Here is a 19450-nt window from a genome sequence, read left to right as displayed (position 1 = left end):
CCCGTGAGCCATCACTCCAGCCCTGTGTCTTTTCTCCATGGATTCAAAGGTCTCAGAGGCAAGCTGGTGGCAAGAAGCCCCTGAGCAGTGACTGGTGGCGAACGAGGCCAGGTTAGGTTTGGAAGCAGCCATTCCCTGAGCTAAGCATGGTGGAAGAAGGGAAAGGCAGGAGGGGTCGGTAGCTTTGGCTGCAGGCCTGGGCTAAGATGGTGCTCATTTTATAACTACAGGCAACACTGAGGGGCCTGTCAGCTAGAGGATACGCAGAAGACAGTGCAAGGAGTCATTTTCCTTTTGGTCAGTCAGGACGTTCCAAGCATTAGGTATTTCTAATCTTATACACAGCTGCTCATGGAGGGTTAGCTTTAGATCTGGCCACAGATTCCTCTTACATTATCCCCAAAAGTCGAATGTTGTAAGCTAACCACTGGTGTGGATGGTCCCTTCTGTTCATGTACTTGGGGATAATCTTGGGAAGAAGTGGATTCACTTCTCAAGGCCTTATGGTCTATCCAGGTGTAGCAGATGGGATTGCATGAAGTAAATGAAACCTTAAAGATGTGATAGCAAATAGAATTGCTCGGTTATTTCCCTGCATCTGGGGCAAGGCCGCTCCAGTGGAATGAGCAGGGGCTTTAGGGAGCACTGGGAAACATGTGCTCTGGCACATAGGTCTATGATCAGAGACCCAGGTTGTCCAAATATGGGTGTGGACATAGGAGGGTTGGTACATACAGGAGCTGATGTTAGTTTAGTTTCCCAAAGGTCTTGGGATCCAGATTGGCCACTTCGGGTTTTGACACAATTCATAGGAATTGGTAAATTATCGAGAATAGGGTGGTATCCAATGGATTGCCTGTTGGGACCTGAAGGGCAAAAATGGAAATTGAGACATTATGTGGCTGACATACATGTAAACCTGCATCAGGAAGGGTTGTTTTGCAACAACTGGATACTCAAAATATTGAAAAATCTTAAAGCCCAACCAATATAACAATGTATTTTCAGTAGAATGGAAACTGGCAATACCATTAAGGGGATGTGCTTATGCGTATGTATCTACAGAGAATGAAAAACATGGCTACCAACAGAACTTTGTAAAGATCATATCTGACTGGGAAAAACCTGTTTTCTCCTGAGACGGTGTCTTCACCCAGCAAACATCCCAGGTGATTCACAGACTGTGTCTGTTACTGGTTTCTCCTAACTGTGCATGCAAATCAACTTCAAAATTTCTAGCCCAGAAACAAGAAAACCAGATAGGGCAACAAATGCTACAGCTACGTTTTCTCAAACTAACCATTTTTTCTCCTTTTGGGCCCATACAGAAATTCTTCACCCCAATTCAGCAGGAAGCAGTTTTCTGAAGATCATCGCCCTAGTCCCTTAAGGTGTGGGTGGATAGATTTGGTCATTTGATGTGATACAATTGTTATCTAGGATGGAAGGTTTTTCTTTTTTTTTATCATGAGAGATCGATAAAATACTTAAAGTCATTCTGTTTGCTCCACCTGGCCATTCTTCAGTAAAGACACTGCATGAATTGGTTTGCCTCACATAGAATTGTTGAACTCAACTTGTGATAAAGCTGCCATGGAGAGAAGCTCGCCCAAGAACTGCTTGTATAGTTCCTGCAGCAGCTTGTCACTTCTGTGCCCTGACCTTAGGTCAGTGGCCAGCCTGGTGGTTTCTTCATGATTGAAGTATATCTGCCTGGTGACTGCTTCCTGAATGGACTGGACTGTGGCTGCTCGTTCGTGCCTCTTTTCTGCCTGCCTAGAGGACTGGCCTGCAGCTGCTGAGTCCTGTTTGGTGTTTGCTCTGGGAGAGAACAGCTGCCCAAGGAGAGGGAGCTCAATCCTAGAAAACTACTGCTGAGCAGGTCCACTTGCCCACATCCTAATAACTTTTCTCTTCCACTGCATCTGCTCTCCTGTGGGCTAGAGGAGAGCATTAGAGGTTCCAAAGCATTTATGCCTACAGGTGGCACCCAAAGTGCCTTAGGCATAACAGGTAACTCTGCTTCTAATGTGGTAGAGGGAACTGTAGATTCTGAGGGGTGAGCAATGTTACTGAAGGAAATTGGTAAAATGGCAGCTACAGTTGCTGGGTGCTATCCTACTGTGTAACTGGAAGGGGTTTTTTGTTGTTGTTTTCTTTTGTTTTGTTTTGTTTTGTTTTGTTTTGTTGTTTCTGCTTTTAGTGTTCACATTCTCTTCTGAAAGTTTGGAGGGAAGGTCAAAAACTCAGAAGGTTCACTCAATTCTCTTCTGCTAGAAAGGACTGCAGACTTGGCTATGCACATAGAGTTTTTGACTAGAAGTTGAAATGCTTGGAAGGCAAAAAGGCAGAGGGAGAAGAAGGTTCAGGCTTGGTGAATGAGACTGGGAATGTACCCCATGATGAAAAGGGGAAAGAAATAGACTGGAAGGGAAAGTGCCGCCTGCCCTGATACCGTGCTTTCACTACCAGGTGCCCAAAATGCCTCAGGGAGACAAGGGTCTGGGAAGAGCACGAGGCAGCACAGGTACAAAGGGTTAATGTGTGAGTGAGTGCATTACCACAGGTTTTGCTTGGTCTTGAAGAGGCACCTTCATCCTTCCCAGCGTCTCTGCAGCATGTGCCTGCATCTGATGCTATTCCTGCCACTGAGCTGACCGTGCAACTGATAGAAATGCTAGATTTTAAAGCATTTTAAAGAATCTACTGTTTTGTATCATTTACTCTCTTCCTATATTAAAGAAACACTAAATAACTAGGCCACAGCATGAGGTGATCCCACAAGATTGGAAGGGTTTGGTATCAGGTGGTCAACAATTACAATGGTTGTTGAGGCCGAGGCATGAAGCTACAGAACCAGCCCTTGTAATTAACAAATGGAATAACTGTTGCTAAAGACCAGCTGCTGGGTGACGGGCATTAAGCTGACTTACAGGAGCAAATCAGATCTGACGGTGTAAATGAACAATGTTGTGTTGCAATTTTAAGAGCTTGGGATCTGGTTGCAGAGCCTGGGGGAGAAAAATCTACCTCTTTTTACCAAAATAGGGTTCTGGAGAATCCTTTACAGAATTCTTACAGAGGTTGAGATCAGCTATGAATAGAACCATATCAGACTCTGAAACCAGACAGTCCTTGATACAAATATTGGTCTTCAGGAATGCAAAGAACGAATGTAAGGGAGCAATTGGTCCATCGATAGTAAGTAGAGCCCTTTTACATGAATGGATAAGGGAAACCACTGGTGTTGGTTCAGTAGTATAATGCAAATATCATAGGGCAAAAGGTGGCTAGAATATCAGGAATCAAAATGCTTGATGTTTCAATTGTGGTCCATTTGGTCATAACCAGAGAAAGTGTAAGGCTAAAGGTTGCAGAGTTTAAAAAGACTGCTGCATTGATTGTAGAGAATATGGTAATTGTAGCTAAGAAGGGGCAGGTTCTGGTTACTGTGAGCTACAGAGGCTTCCAGGCTACTGCAGCCTCTGTGCAAAGGGTAGACATCAGTCACAGGATTGGTAGTCTAAGAGCCACGTGGATCTGCTTCATCTTCATCTTCTCTGAGTTTCTGTCTCTGGCTGTCTCTCTTTGGACAAAGGAGGACATAATAATTGTTCTGCTTTTAAATCATGACCTGTGCCCTGTCAGAACACTCCAAGCCACCATGGTTCCACCTGAAGTGGTTAAATGAGAGAAGAAGAGCAGAAAGGCAGTCAGCCATGGACACATGGAGGGGGAGTGATTTGTAAGGGGGGGAAGAGCAGTGAAGAACAGAGTAAGATAAGTAAGAGAGGGTAAGACAGTGCAAGCAGCCCCTATTAGAGTGTCAGGCTGTTGCCAGGCATTTGAGGGGTAGAGCATACCTGGCTGTTCCCACGTAGCTATGCTCTTTGAGCTTAGACAGAATACCAACATTCCCCCATTTTGGTTTAATTTTTAAAAAAAATTAGAGGTGATGGTGAAGCAGGAGTTGTGTTGTTGTGAACTCTTACTACTTCCTGCCTGCTTTGTGGTGACATGTCTCTAGGGAACCTAGACGTAAGGGCTTGGGGAAGTTTGTACAGTCCTAGAGTTGGCTGTCTCCCTGTTGTCCATGGTCTGTGGAACCGTCTGAGGATAGGTCAGAAGGAACAGGTCCAATATAAGTGTCTGTGTCTGTGAGAGGAGATTGGAACATCTAGAGGTCCCATTTCTGGAGCCGTACTGGGTGTAGCAAGTGCCTGGACTAGAAAAGATGCTATAACACACATATATGTTTATTATAGGCAGACAGTAAGATTAACTGCGTTTGGGAGAGAAGAAAACTTTTTCTTAGATGTACACTTGAAACCCAGAGGATTTCCACCCTTTAGAATCTTTAGTCAGATGCACTTATCTGAGTGGAGTCTATTTGGTCCATAAGAGGTAGGTCTGAGTATTTCCTGTAGCTTATAAGTTTACATTCTTTAAGATCTGCAGAGCAAGGGCGAAGCAAGAATGTGCATGGGCAGGGAACTGGGAAACTGGTGTGCACAGCTGAGCCACTGTGCTTGGGTGGCAGAGTGAGCACCCTGGATCAAAGTCCTGGACAGAGAGGGAGAGCTTGCTTGTACAAGGTTGTAAGAGGTCACACACTCGTGGGTAAGCATGCCTCACAGACAGGGTTCATGAAGAATGGGGTTGGATCTGCTTTTTGCTGGCACAAACCAGGAAATATAGCAATAAGGAAGGGAGAAGAGTGAGACCTGAGACACCAGAAAAGGGCCTCAGATCCCATTACAGCTGGTTGTGAGCAACCATGTGGTTGCTGGAAATTAAAAGTCAGAAACTCTGGAAGAGCTGTCAGTGCTCTTAAGCTCTGTGCAATACCTCCAGCCCAGTGTCTTTTGTCCACAGATTCAAAGGGCTCAGAGGCAAGCTGGTGGCAAATACCCCAGAGGAGTGACATGTAGAGAAAGAGGCCAGGTTAGGGTTGGAAGTGGACAATCCCATAACTAAGAGTGGTGGAAGAATAGGAAAGAGAGGAGGGGCTGGTAGCATCGGCTGCAGTCCTTGGCTAAGGTGGTAGTGATCTCAAAACTATAGGGAACTCTGAGGGGCCTGTCAGCCTGAGTCCCCAGAGGAAACAATTCAACTTTTCCTTTTGGTCAATCAGGATGTACGAAGAAATAGGTATTTCTGATCTTATACATGGATGCAAAAGGAAGTGTAACTTTGGATGTGGCCACAGATTCCTCTTTCATTATCCCCAAAGAGGAATGTTGTTAAGTTAACCACTGGTGGGTATGGTCCCTTCACCTCAGGGACAGTGGGACTAATCTTGGGAAGTAGATTCACTTCTCAAGGACTCGTGGTCTATCCAGGTGTAGTAGATGGGGATCCCAAGGAAGAAATAAAACCTGCTAAAGGGGAGGAAGGAGATAGAATTGCTCAGTTATTTCCTTACATCCGGGACAAGGCTGCTCCTGTGGAATGAACAGGGGCTGTTGGGAGCACTGGGCAACATGTGCTCTGGCAAACAAAGGTCCATGATCAGAGACCCAGATTGTCCAAATACAGGTGTGGACATAGAAGGGTTGGTACATACAGAAGCTAATGTTAGTATACTTTCCCAAAAGTCTTGGAATCCAGATTGGCCACTTCAGATTAGAAACAATTTATAGGAATTGGTTAATTACCATGAATAAGATGGTGTCCAATGGATTGCCTGTGTGGGACCAGAAGGACAAACAGAAAAATTGAGAACGTATGTGGCTGACATACCCATAAATTCATGGGGTTGGGATCTTTTACAACAATGGGGTACTCAAATTAATATTTCTGCCATTCCAGGAACAACAAATGAGGAAATTAGGGTGTTAGAGTAGTTGCTCCTCAGGAAGGTATTGATACAGAGGACAGAGCACAAGGTCAAAAAACAGGATGTCATAGGGATTGAATTCCCAAATTTATAAAAGGGGCGCTACTGATATGCCAGCAGCCTTGCTTCTAAAATGGTTGTCAAACCAACCTTTGTGTCAAGAGCAGTGGCCCATAACAAAAGAAAAATTGCAGGTACTTAAACAACTGGTACAAGAACCAACAGCTGGAGGCCAAACATGGAGAAGAGTCTATTAGCCCATGCAGTTCCCCTGTGTTTGTCGTATAAAGATGTCAGATCAGGGAAGTGGAGGATGGTAATGGACATAAGAGCAGTTCAAGTTAAGATAATTCAAGCAAGGGGTCTTTTATAGCCTGGACTTTAGGTCTTTGTTACCAAATCATGGCCTATAATAATAATTGACTCGAAAGATTGCTTTTCTCAATACCCTTGCATGAGAAACACAGGGAAAGGTTTTCCTTCTCTGTCCATACTTGGAATAATAGTCATCTGTGGGGCTCTGGCGCCTGGCTCTCTCAACAGTGATCTCTTACCTGTGTGTAGGTGTGTAGGTTCTGATGACGAGGAGAGAACTGAGGCAGAGGGATAAATAGCTTTCGCTGCACCCCATTGTGAGTCCTTCTCCTTTGTGCCACTGCCACTTGGGGTGCTCAGGCCAGGCTGAGCTAGCAGGAGACTGAGTAGCTGGTGAGGGGTTCAGGGGAGCTTCTGGTGGTGATTTCAGGGAAAACAGATCTCTTCCCCAAGTGTTGGTGTTACAGCTCTGATGACAGACACTCTCAGATGATGGAATAATTCCTACACATCTTTAATTATGAACACGATACTTAAATACAGTTGTTTGGATGGTTGAGTGTCGGACAGCAGGTACTTCCTGTTGTTAAGCCTGAGAGCTTAGGAAGACCTCATCTACATAGTTGGTCCTGTCTCTATGATCTGTCTTGAGCCTATGTGACCTGTGGTCACTTCCTCACCTGGGGAGCAGAGGCTCAAGGCATTGCCCTACATGACTGGTCTGTCTAAACCTCTCTACAGGGTGTTTGGGGGATGAAGCTATGTGCCGTCATGATATTCCTTCAGGAGACTGGGAATGCCCTGCCCTCCCTTTTAAGATCTCCTGGGAATTCGATGTATCTTGACCAAGGATCAGGGTACCTTTTACTGCCCACCATCCCACCGTCATCCACTAAAGAGATACAACTGGAAAGTACTTCCAAAGGGAACGTGAAATAGTTGAACTTTATGTCAGTATTTTGTGGAACAATCATTACCAATTATTCATAAGCAATTCCCCTTCTCTCTCATTAATCATTATATGACATTCTCTTGGCTGATTCTGATAACGATGTTTTAGAGAATATGGTAACAAAAAAAATTCTACCATGATGGAGGTTACAGTTTGTTCCAGAAAAAATGTAAGGGGGAGATTCACTTAGTTATCCGGGTTATAAAATCAACAAACAATTCAACCACAAAACATACAGATCCATAGGGACTATTTGGGTAGACTTAATGGTTTTTTCAAAAATTAATGGGAGATATTAACTGGCCGAGGCCTACAATTGGATTATGTATGTATGAGATAAGTAATTTGTTTCAGATATTACAAGGAATTCCAATTAAAACAGTTCAAGATATCTAATGGCCAAAGCAGACAGAGTTAACTCTTGAAGAAGAGCGAAGACTGACAGAGCCATATTTGGATAGAATTGATACTAAACTTGTGTGTATTCTGGTCATTTTACCATCAACTCCTTCTCCTGCTAGGCCCATTATGCAAAGGGAAGATAGTATTATGGAATAGATTTTCTTAGCTCAAAGTAAAAAATAGAAAAGGCTTCTGAATTATCAAATGTAGAATAAGACTGTCAATTATCAGGAACAGACTGGCTGGAATAACAGCATCTCTTACAGATGCTGAAATCATCTCATCATGGGGGATCAGTGAGGATCGCCAAAAGCTTGTAACTACTTGGGACAAGGTAATAACAAATATCCATAAAGCAAATGTATACTACTTATTAAAAGAAGCAGTTAGAGCCTTCCATGTACGTAAGAGAGAGTACCAATTCCAGAGGTACCAACTTTTTTTTATGAAACACGTTTATTACAGAACATTAGAAAAATGATCCAGATGACTGTTTAAAATACATAAACCCCACATTTCTATACATGAAGAAGACCTAAGAGCATGCAGATACTCTGGGCTGGAGAGCCATGTCTGTTCCGGGTCAATCACTTCTGAAAAGTTCTCAAATATTGAAATCCAAAGCAAATGAATTGGCTTGACATGATTCAAAAAGTAAAATATAAATGTAAGGGCCGTAAAACCAAGGCAAGAATTAGTTTACAATACTCATTCCTGGAGAGTAACTGAGAGCAGGTGTAGGTGTGTGCCCTGTCTGTGTGTATATTCACACAGAATCAGGCCAAAAGTCAAGGGAGCGGCGTGTAACCACATACGTGAAGCCCCCGAATGCCGTCAAAAGAATGTATAACGTCCATCATCCTTCTGTCTCAAGAACAGCACATTTCCAACCCTAGGCATCCCTTAGAAGGGACCAGTACCGAGGACAGGAGGGTGAGTTCAGACCATGCTGTTCTCACAGCATCCACTGCATCAGAGGCGTCCATATTAGTCTTGGGGCCTTAAAAACATCTTCTTAATTTTAATGGCTTTTATATTTCCATTTTCATCGTCTTCCCAGTTTGCTCGGTCCCTTTTCTTGGCAAACTTTTTCCCAATTGTTCCCTCCAAAGTCTCATATCTTCTTGCCATTTCTTCCTCCGACACGTCAGCCTCTACGGTCTCCTCTTCTGCCGCCGCCACTCTGTTCCTGGAATTCATCTGAAGCATGAACTTCTCAACTTCAGGATTAAGGCCTCTGAATGGCATCCTTCCATAGAGAAGGTCTTCACACAGGGAGAAGCTCTGCTCTTCTATGATGAAGCTCTCCTCCTTCAACCCCGGCGAATCCAGGTACCAGTGCTCATCCCTGATCATCTTCTGTTCCTCCTCTTATAGCTGTTTCTGGTTTTCCGAGTCCAGGCCCCTCTGCATGAACTTCATGAGCACCAGGTTTGTGGATAACTTAGTCTTCTGCTCCGACGCCATGTTGGATACATTTTCAGAGGCTTCCCGCCGCACCTCGCTTGCGCAAGGTCAAGAGCAGAGCCAGACTTGACATTTGGTGCCAACTTTTTATACTGATGTAAACAAGATGGGGATGGCAGGTTGTAAGCCAGATAAAATAAGCATGGTGGTCAAAAGTCCACATCACTTCAGAAGTCAGAATTGTATGCTGTCCTTATGGTATTAGAGTATCCTGAACCTCTCAACATAATTACTGATTCCTTGTATGCAGAGTTATTTTGCCTATAGAGACTGCTGTATTTGTCCCTGATAACTCTGAATTAACTTTGTTTATTCAAATGCAATAGGCCATCAGAATTAGAATTATCCATTATATAGTATACATATTTGGTGGTCTTATACAGGTTTGTCTGGTTCTTTGGCTCAAATGATGAAATTGACAAATTACTAATAGGGAATGAGTTTAGAAGCCTCAAATTTTCATGAGAAACATGTTGATTGGAAAGGTTTAAAGAAAAAAAAATTTCAATCCCTTAACAAGACAAAGAAATAATACAATGTCCCACGTTTTGGGGAATTAGGACTAATGCTTTAAATGAATCAATCCTGCCCTCCAAATTGGAAATGTGAGAGTCCAAATGCTAAAGATCCTCATCACCAAATGGTTTTTGATTGATCAACAAAGAGCCAACAGCCAATGACTAGGCAGGTAGACTGAGGCAGGCCTATATGTCTGCTCTTCTTCCCTGACATGGTGATCTCTCCCCCTTCTTCTATCCTAGTGAAAGATAAAAGTTTTTATTTTTTTTATTCTGAATTTTTATTACAGGCCTTTCATAAGGCCTTTCACTTTATTTTTCCTTCTGATAAGACCCCCAATTATAAAAAATAGAAATCTATAAACGTACACACAATGAGAGTTATACGCTTCAGCGCATTCCACGTCCCAGCATCTCTCTTCCTAGAGAAAGAAAGACAGCGCGCAGTTCTGAGGCCTCAGGTAAGAACCCCGCCTCCTCCCCCAATATTCTCAACAGGCATTGGCCCCCTGACGGCGAGAATAGTGAAGGGATTACAGATGTACTCACTAGACGCACCGGAACAGCAGGGTGTGACACCTCCTGTCTGACCTTGACTAGATTCCAAGTTGTCAAGTTGTCAAGAGCTCTTGGGAGCCACACAGGTCAGTCTTCCTGTTCTGACCTGGAAGTTCTGAGTCACAGTGAAAATTCCTGTTCGGCCCAGAGGTGAGAAAGCTCATTTCCTCACCATCCCTTGTCTTTCTATTCCAGACACAGAGCTCTGTCCCTCCAGGAAGGGGACCAAAGACCCTCGAGATCAGCAGGGAAGGCGGGGCCTCTGCCAGCTCACCGATGCCAAGCATGGGGCGCACACCTGGACCTGCAGCAGGGGCAGGAAGACACTGAGCCTGGGATACAGAGAGCCTGTCTCTGAAAAAAGAGCGAGCAAGACTGAAGGAGAAGCAGCGGCCGCCAGGATGGAGGAGGCATTCCAACCAAGGAACACCTTCTCCATGTTATCTCAATTTCCACGTGTCCTCCCATCTTTCTTTGGAAGCCCGATTCATGATTCGTGGGGAAGTGTAGAGTGGTGTCTTCTCTCCAGGGAGGTAGTGGAGGGCGGATCCCGATGCCTCAGCAGGGTCCTCTCAGCCCCTCCCACAGGCAAGTGAGCTTTCTACCACAGCTGGCTTTCTCAGCTGAGCTCAGTCCTCTCCTACCTGCTAAGTCCTCTTCGTGGTGCCTGAAATCCACGGCCCCTTTTTAAGTCACAGGATAGCTAACTCTATCCCAGCCTCTGGTCAGACCAGCTTTCCCAGAAGGGTGCTTCACCTTCATTGTGGTCAGCTCTAATCAAGTGCTGCCCCATGACCACTGTCATTGATACTGACTCCTGTGCTCCTAGCTTCTGGCAGCCCTACATCAGAGGTGAGCTGTGGGCCTGTTTCCAACACGGTGAGCTACAAAGTCACTTTCCATCTGCTCAGCCAGGACCTTGGGGCCTAGGTGAGAAGGGAGAACTTAATGGGTTTATATGGTCAGGGATCTGAGAGGTCTGGAAGATACACTTGGCTGTCTTCTCGGCAAGCCAGAGAGACATGAGCCTTCTTTCTGGCTCTTCCATAGCTCTCCAGTTCCAAAGGAATCACGTCCCATGATTGATCAATGGAGTCACCAGCAGTCCTGGCCCTGTTGCACTATGGTTTCCTCCACACACTCAAGCACAACAGGCTGTCTTCAGAGAAAGATGCTACTAAATGGCATGGCCTGGACACGGCCAGAGGACGGACGCCCCCTCCTCTTCCCTCTGTGGTTCCACTCCCCCAGGAAAGCAGTGTTCTCCCCTTTACAGGGCGGCTTCCTTCTGAGGTCACGAGAGGGACTTCTTCCTCCAGATCTTGGGCCTCTTCACGGGCCGCAGATAGGGGTTATCGATGATGTTCTCCTCCCCGTTCCGGCTGCCGGACAAGGAGGAGTTCTGCTGCAGGACAGAAGTATTCTCCTTCTCAGCTCCGGATTCGTCCGAGCTGATATGAAGCGCGATGTTCTCTGTATCTGTTTGCTCGTCCTGCTCCAAGGAGTCCATCTCTTCCATCTGCTGTATCTCCAGCTCAGAGGGAAGCAAGGCCGTGAGGTAGGGGATGGTGAAAGATCTGGCTGCAATCAAGGGAAAAGTGCTGACATCATCCTTGAAGAGATTCTGGGTCTCGCCTGTCTTGGCCAAGAAGCGGGTGAGTGCTCGCTCCACGTCCCGCCTCTGAGATGAGGCCTTCTCTCGGAGGACCTGGTAGTCAGACACTGGCTCGCGGTACGTCGGTGTTTTGATGTACGTGTGGGGATCCGGAAATTCAGGAAAATGGCTGGGGATGTGTGGCGGGTGGGGTCGGTTCTGCCCTGCAGTGAGGGCCTTGGGTGTCACTGGCTGATTGGTCACCGGAGGTGCAGTGATGACCATCCTCTGAGACCGTTTTGCATAAGCAGGTAGAATGCCAACATTGAACCCCATTTCAACCAGTGTGACCACGATGTCTGAAAGTGTGGGCTGGGTCCTGGCTGTGTGCTCGCAGTATGACTTGGCGCTTCTCCCTATTTCTGAGAGGTAGCTCTGTAACATCTCTGTCAACGTCTCCACAGACGCTTTCTCCGCGCTCTCAAATCCCGCCTCTGTCAGCAAAGAGCTCACAACCACTTGCAGGGTCCTCCTGCGGGCCAGGTGGTAGTTATCAGCAGGGTTAGTGGACTGTTTATTTCCTGCTCTCGTTCTGGAGCCACCAGGCCGGGCCGCCGGGTCAGCCATCTTGCTCTAGCGTAGTGTCAAGTTAAAAGTTTTAAAGTTGCCCCCCCTAGACACAAAGTTTAGAACAGAAGAAACTGGTTAGGCCTCAGAATTGTACATTCCAGAAATCCTCTCCTAGGGCTATAGAATAGGTAATTACATCTGCTTGTTCAAGCAGCTTCTCCTAGGAACTAGCCGACCATAAAGTTAAACAATCTTGAGAAGCAGGAAGCAGCTGCTCCTAGGAAACAATCTGGAGAAACAGAGTTTCTCCTTGTGACTTTTCACTGGTATTCTTCACACTTTCCAATGACCCCATCCCTCCCCTCTCGGGTTGTGGTTTCTCCCTTTAAATACCCTTTCTCTCAGCCTCTCAGGGTCGAACTCCACTGCCCCTGCGTGGGATATGAGTCTCGACCCCAGTGCACTGGTTCCTATGGATAAACCTCATGTGATTACAGCAAAGATGGTCTTGTGTGAGTTCTTGGGGGGTCGAGTCATCCCGAGAGATGAGTGAGGGTCTCCCCACTCCGGGGGTCTTTCACTAGTTTCTAGCTCCTGCAGACCTCAAAGTTCTCCAATTATGGAGATGCCTGCACAAATTAAAAGTGAAAATGCTCTCACATATTGTCTTAGTGAGGTTTCTCTAGAGTCACAGAACTTATTGGTAGTCTCCACATAGTAAGAGAATTGGTTGATGACTTACAGTCTGTATTCCAACTCCCCAAAAATGATCAGCAGCAGCAGTGGCTTCTTCCCACAAGGCAGGCATGTAGACAAAAAAAAAGACAGACTCTTTCCTTCTTCCAGTGTCTTTATATAAGTCTCCAACAGGAGGTGTGTCCCAGATTAAAGGTGTGTACAAGATTAAAGGTCCGTCCCAGATTAAAGGTGTGTACCGGGCTGGAGAGATGGCTCAGCCATTAAAGGCTAGGCTCAAAACCAAAAATATAAAGGTGTGTACCGCCTTGCATGGCTCTGGGACTTGCTATGTCCCAGGTGACATGAACTCAGATCTCTTTGCCTTAAGCTCCTGGGATTCATAGCCACTTTGCCTCAAGATCTCCATACCAAGATTCAGGCCAGAAACTTGTGTCTCCCAGTCTCAAGATCAGGATCAAAGGTGAGCCTTCCAATTCTGGATTATAGTTCATTCCAGATATAGTTAAGTTCACAACCAAGAATAGCCACTACACAGATCTTATCCAATAAGGTGTAACAGTTCTTCGAATATTAGAATATAAAACCTGTATACCATATAATCTCACAGGACAAGCAGTTCTAGAAAGAGCCAATTGTACCATTAAAAGAGATGCCTATTAAATAAAAATGGAGAGTAAACATACCCAATGGACAGCTAAACAATGCATTGTTATCTCTCAATTTCTTTCAAGATACTATATTTTCAGAATGGGTCACAACATAAGCTTTTGGTCCATTCTGCCGATGTATGAGCTACAGATGCTTGCTTAGTAGTTGGTATTATTGTATATTAGAATTTTAAAGTATTTTTGTTTCATTGTTTATAGAATTTTCAGATTTTTGTTTAATCATTGCATATTGATAGAAATTTAAGTTTTTGTTTGAATTGCATTTTGGTGGAAATTTTAAATTGTTTTGAAGTATTGTATATTGATAGAAAGGTAAGGTTTTGTTAATTATTTGACTATACATATGGCATTTATTGAAAATGTGGCTCTTACAATAATTCCCATTGTGTGTAGATTGCCAGTGATAGCAAAAAGGACAGTTCTTAAAGATAAAGGGGGATATGAAGTGGAAACTTCTAGTTCTTTGGAAAGTTATTTTGCTTTAGGAATGGTTTGCTGGGTTACACAGGTGAAAGGATGTCTTCCTAATGCAAAGACAAAGACTGTTTTCCTGAAGCAGACACTGGTGAAAGAATGTTTGGCTGTAGAAGACAGTGAGAGGGCTCCTGATGAAGGAGTATAAATCTGACCCCACAGAGAGTGGGAGATGAGCACTGAGCTTTGGTTTGCTCCACCTCACCATTCTTCAGTAAAGACACCGCATGTATTGGTTCCACTTACATAGCGTTGTTGAGCTCAACTTGTGATTATGCTGCCTTTGAGAGAAGCTCGCCCAAGAACTGCTTGTATAATTCCTGCAGCAACTTGTCACTTTGTGGCTGTGGGGAGCGGGTGTGGCGGCAGTCCCAAGATGGCGCCCAGGACTGCAGCTAAGTCTTATGACTAGCACCTGTCTTCCTCACACACCTGAAACTAGCCACGTCCATTGTAAAAGCTGCCCAGGAACTGGTGCAGGAACAGCTGGACTTGGGCCATTTACGACCCTCTATGTCTCCCTGGAATACCCATATATTTGTTATAAAGAAAAAAAATCAGGAAAATGGAGACTTTTACATGATTTGAGAGAAATAAATAGACAAATGGTTCTGATGGGACCAGTACAGAGAGGGCTTCCATTTCCTTCTGCCTTACCCAGAAATTGGCCTTTAATAGTTTCAGATATTAAAGATTGTTTTTTCTCTATTCCTTTACATCAGAATGATATGGTTAGGTTTGCCTTCACTGTCCCTTCTCAAAATCATGATGAGCCTGATAAAAGATTTGAATGGACAGTTCTGCCACAGGGTATGGCAAATAGCCCTACTATGTGTCAATTATATGTTGACATGGCCTTAAAAGGGGTTAGACAGAGATTTCCTAAGGTGAAATGTTATCATTACATGGATGACATCCTTATTGCAGCTCCCAGAGAGGAGTTGCTTGATGAAGCATATAGCTTCATGGTTACACAGCTACAGGAAAGGAACTTAGTTGTAGCCTCGGAAAATGTACAAAAGGACTTAGTAGTAAACTATTTAGGGACAAAAATAACTGCAGATTCAGTGACCCCACAAAAGATCCACATTCGAACTGATAAGTTATGTACCTTAAATGATTTTCAAAAATTATTGGGAGACATTCAGTGGGTTCGACCTTATTTGTCTTTAACCAATAAACAATTGCAGCCACTATATGACCTTTTGCCAGGCGATACTGACTTGAATTCTCCCAGATACCTTACTGATGCTGCTAGAGCGGCTTTGAGTTTGGTGGAGCAGGGTATTCAAGTTGCTGCCTTGAAACGCCGAGATGAGTCACAGCCTATTGTGCTGTGTATCTGGCCAACAGAAGCACAGCCAACGGGGGTCTTATGGCAGGGAGCTCCCTTGCTCTGGATACATCCAAAGATATCCCCAGCCAAAACACTTGTTCATTATCCCACCTCAGTGGCTCAGTTAGCCTTGCTTGGCATTCAGCAATGTATACAGTACTTTGGCATCCTGCCAAAGGATTTGATAGTTCCCTATAATGTAAGGCAGCTGGAAGTGTTGTCAGCCTCAATAGATGGTTGGGCTTTTGTGAGGTGCAGTTTTCAGGGCAACTTTGATAATCATTTTCCCAAAGATCCAATCCTACAACTGCTTACAGCTCATCCTGTGATTTTTCCTCATATTACTTCAAAAAATCCTTTACCGGATGCTCTGCTTATCTTTACAGATGGCTCCAAGACAGGACAGGGGGCATATTTGGTGGCAGGGTCCTCGCCAGTTACCATACAATTTCCCCCTGCATCACCCCAAGTTATTGAGTTACAAATTGTGATTAAGGTGTTTGAATTATTCCCAGGTCCTTTTAATTTGATTTCTGATAGCCAATATGTTAATATGTTACTCTGTTTGGAAATGGTGGGCAAAGTTAGTTTAAAATCTACCATTGGAAATTTAATTGTTACCTTACGTGATTTTAAATCTCTTAATTTTAAAGAGATCCTCACCCTTTTTTGTACAACACATTCGTGCTCATACCGGATTGCCTGGACCACTGGCTGAGGGGAATGATATTGTAGATAAAGCCTCTAGGGCATGCATGACCTTCTTCATTGCTTCACCTGTTACATTGGCCCAAGATTTTCATTCACATTTTCATGTTAACTCCAAGACCTTGTCCTCCCAATTTAAAATTTCTCGTACAGAGGCGAGAGATATTGTAAAAATGTGCCAAAAATGTGCCCCGTTATTGCCTCAGATTGGGGTTGGGGCCAATCCACATGAGTTGCGCCCTCTACACCTATGGTAAATGGGTGTTACCCACTTTCCAGAATTTGGAAAGTTAAAATATCTTCATGTTTCCATCGATACAGCTTCTGGAGTTGTTTTTGCCTCTCTACATACAGGAGAGAAGGCACATCACGTGATTGCACATTGCTTTGGAGCTTGGGGTGCCTGGGGGCAGCCTAAAGAATTGAAAACTGATAATGGGCCAGCCTATACTTCTGCTTCTTTTGTGTCTTTTTGTAAAATGATGGGTGTTCAATTGACTCATGGATTGCCCTACAACCCTCAGGGGCAGGGCATTATTGAACGAGCCCATCGCACCCTAAAGGAATACTTAATTAAACAAAAGGGGGGAATTGCCTCTGCTGGCTCCACCCCTAGGGAAAGGTTAGCCATTGCCCTTTTTACTTTGAATTTTTTGAATGAGGAGGACAAACATGGGCGCGTCGCGGCCAAGCGTCACGGCAACCCTGATGCTTCTTCAAAAGGCATGGTCATGTGGAAGGACATCCTAACTGGTACTTGGCAGGGCCCTGATCCAGTGTTGGTTTGGGTGAGAGGGTCTGTTTGTGTGTTTCCCAGGATCATCGGCAGCCGCTGTGGGTCCCGGAGAGGCTGACCAGAGGGGTCCAAGATGAACGGAAGGAGGATACTATGGATGTTCCTGTTGTTGCCGATGCTTCCTGTGGTGATCACTGAAGACCTACGCTGGGGGCTTTTATCCCTGTTTCCCAAGCCCCAGCCGCTGACGCATTTGGCGCAAGTGTTCCCCCGATTTTTTTCCTCTAATGCTTCACTAAAGCTACCCTTCCTACCCTGGGATGGGGATATAGTGCCTATAAATGATTTGATGCGGCTTTTCCCTTACCTCCATAGTACAGACTACGGCAGCTGTAAATAATTTATCCGCAGATGTTGCAGAAGCTTTGGATGTTCAGGATAATATTAATAGTCAGTTGAAAGCTGGAATTTTGCTGCTGTATCAAAGGGTCGATTTGCTCCAGGAACAAGCAGATATTATGATGGAGTTAATGCAATTGGGTTGTGAGTGGAAATATTCAGGACTGTGTGTCACCTCCATACCATTTGTGAATGTCAGTCGTGCTGCTCAGTTATCTCATAATAGATCTCAGTATCTTACAGGAAATTGGTCTCAACATTTTGATGGACTAGTTTGGGAATTGAGACAATCCATCATCCATATCAACTCCACCCGAGTGGACATGTCCTTAGCTGGCCAATTGGATTGCCACTGCTGCCTCACAGCTGAAAGAATGGGCTGGACTTGCTGGGCTTGCCCTATGCCTGATTCTTATTAGCGTCCTGGCCTTTTGGTGCATGTGTCGTATACAGTTTCATCAGCACGAAACTCAAGACTTAATGATACAGGCTTTTGCAGCGGTGGAGACGGGACAGTCTCCTCAAGTGTGGCTTGGCATGCTAGAGAAGTAGTCAATGATGGGTAAGACTCCCTGGGCATGTCACCAACCTAAGACAGGGATCAAACCTAAGCTGTTTGTCTCCCGATGACGGGTAAGGGGCATTGCTATAGGGGGCAACCTAAGAAAGGCATTCTCTCTGCCAAAAACATAAAGAAGGGGGAGATGTGGGGAGCGGGTGTGGCAGCAGTCCCAAGATGGCGCCCGGGACTGCAGCTAAGTCTTATAACTAGCACCTGACTTCCTCACACACCCGAAACTAGCCACGTCCATTGTGAGAGCTGCGCAGGTGCACCATGACGCAAGATCAGGCCATGTGACGTGGACCTATGAACTGAGATTACGCAGACTAGACTGATGAGGCGGAGTTGAGGGAGGATATAAGGGAGTGTGCTCGGGGGCTAGAAGGAGAGAGAAGAAAAGATTCCTGCTTGCATGCTGTAAGGTTCCTGAATAAATTGCTTTGAGAAGAACGCTGTGTCATCGCTCTTTTCTGCAGGTCGGAAACAGAAGCGACATGTGGCCTGACCTCAGGTCGGTGGCCAGCCTGGTGGTTTCTTCAGGATTGAACTACAGCTGCCTGATGTCTGCTTGCTGAAAGGACTGGACTGTGGCTGCTGGTTCATGTTTGTTTTCTGCCTGCCTAGAGGACTGGTCTGCAGCTGCTGAGTCCTGTTTGGTGTTTGCTCTGGGATGGAACCGTCGCCCAAGAAGATGGAACCCAACCCTAAAGAACTACTGCTGAGAGCTTCCAGGGACTAAGCCACTACCTAAAGACTATACATGGACTGACCCTGGACTCTGACCCCATAGGTAGCAATGAATATCCTAGTAAGAGCACCAGTGGAAGGGGAAGCCCTGGGTCCTGCTAAGACTCAACCCACAGTGAACTAGTCTATTGGGGGAGGGCGGCAATGGGGGGAGGGTTGGGAGGGGAACACCCATAAGGAAGGGGAGGGGGGAGGGGGATGTTTGCCCGGAAACCGGGAAAGGGAATAACACTCGAAATGTATATAAGAAATACTCAAGTTAATAAAAAAAAAAAAAAAAAAAGAACTACTGCTGAGCAGGTCCACTTCCCCACATCCTAATAATTCTTTCCACTACCTCTGCTGGTGGTGGACTTGAGAAGTTGAACCCTTATTAAAAGTATGTTGTAAAACATCTATGCCTACATTGTGTCTCCCAAACAAAATCTACTAACCAAACAAAAAATCCAAACAAAAAGGAAGCTTATTTTGTTCCCAAATGAATGTCTGAAAACTTAAAATTAGGATAATTTTGTTCTATCAAGTTAAAAACTATAACAAATTTAATATGGGCTGTATTGACTTTTACTCAGGATCCCACTGGGAGATGGAAGAATGGTAGATTTTATATAGAAAGAGCAAGAAAATACCAGTAGAAATAAGACCCCAGGCCAGATTCCCTGGGTTTGCTCTGCTCTAAGTGCTCTAACAGAGAGGACTTCCTTTGTACCGCATCCCTTGTTATCCATAAAATGGAATCCAACAAACCAGGAATAATGATCTAAGTGTGTGGGGATCTAAGCCCTTGCGATTTCTAATTGGCCTTGTAGCTTCAGCACGAGTGACTCACTGTGGACCTGGTTCAGGAGCTCACTCTAAAACAGTGACCTCCTGAGCTGGGCATGGTGGCATATGCCTTTAGTCCCA

At 45.0% G+C, this 19450-nt stretch overlaps 2 pseudogenes; both read right to left on the bottom strand.

Moving 5' to 3' along the window:
• Positions 1–8495: 8495 nt before the first annotated feature.
• Positions 8496–8975, bottom strand: Mphosph6-ps2 (M phase phosphoprotein 6, pseudogene 2; annotated as a pseudogene).
• Positions 8976–11164: 2189 nt separating this feature from the next.
• Taf8l1 (TATA-box binding protein associated factor 8 like 1) lies at positions 11165–12495 on the bottom strand (annotated as a pseudogene).
• Positions 12496–19450: the final 6955 nt, after the last annotated feature.

This window comes from Rattus norvegicus, chromosome 6 (genome assembly GCF_021556685.1).
Source record: "Rattus norvegicus strain SHRSP/BbbUtx chromosome 6, alternate assembly SHRSP_T2T, whole genome shotgun sequence".
NCBI classification, from domain to species: Eukaryota; Metazoa; Chordata; class Mammalia; order Rodentia; family Muridae; genus Rattus; species Rattus norvegicus.
This window is presented reverse-complemented; position numbering and strand designations above follow the sequence as displayed.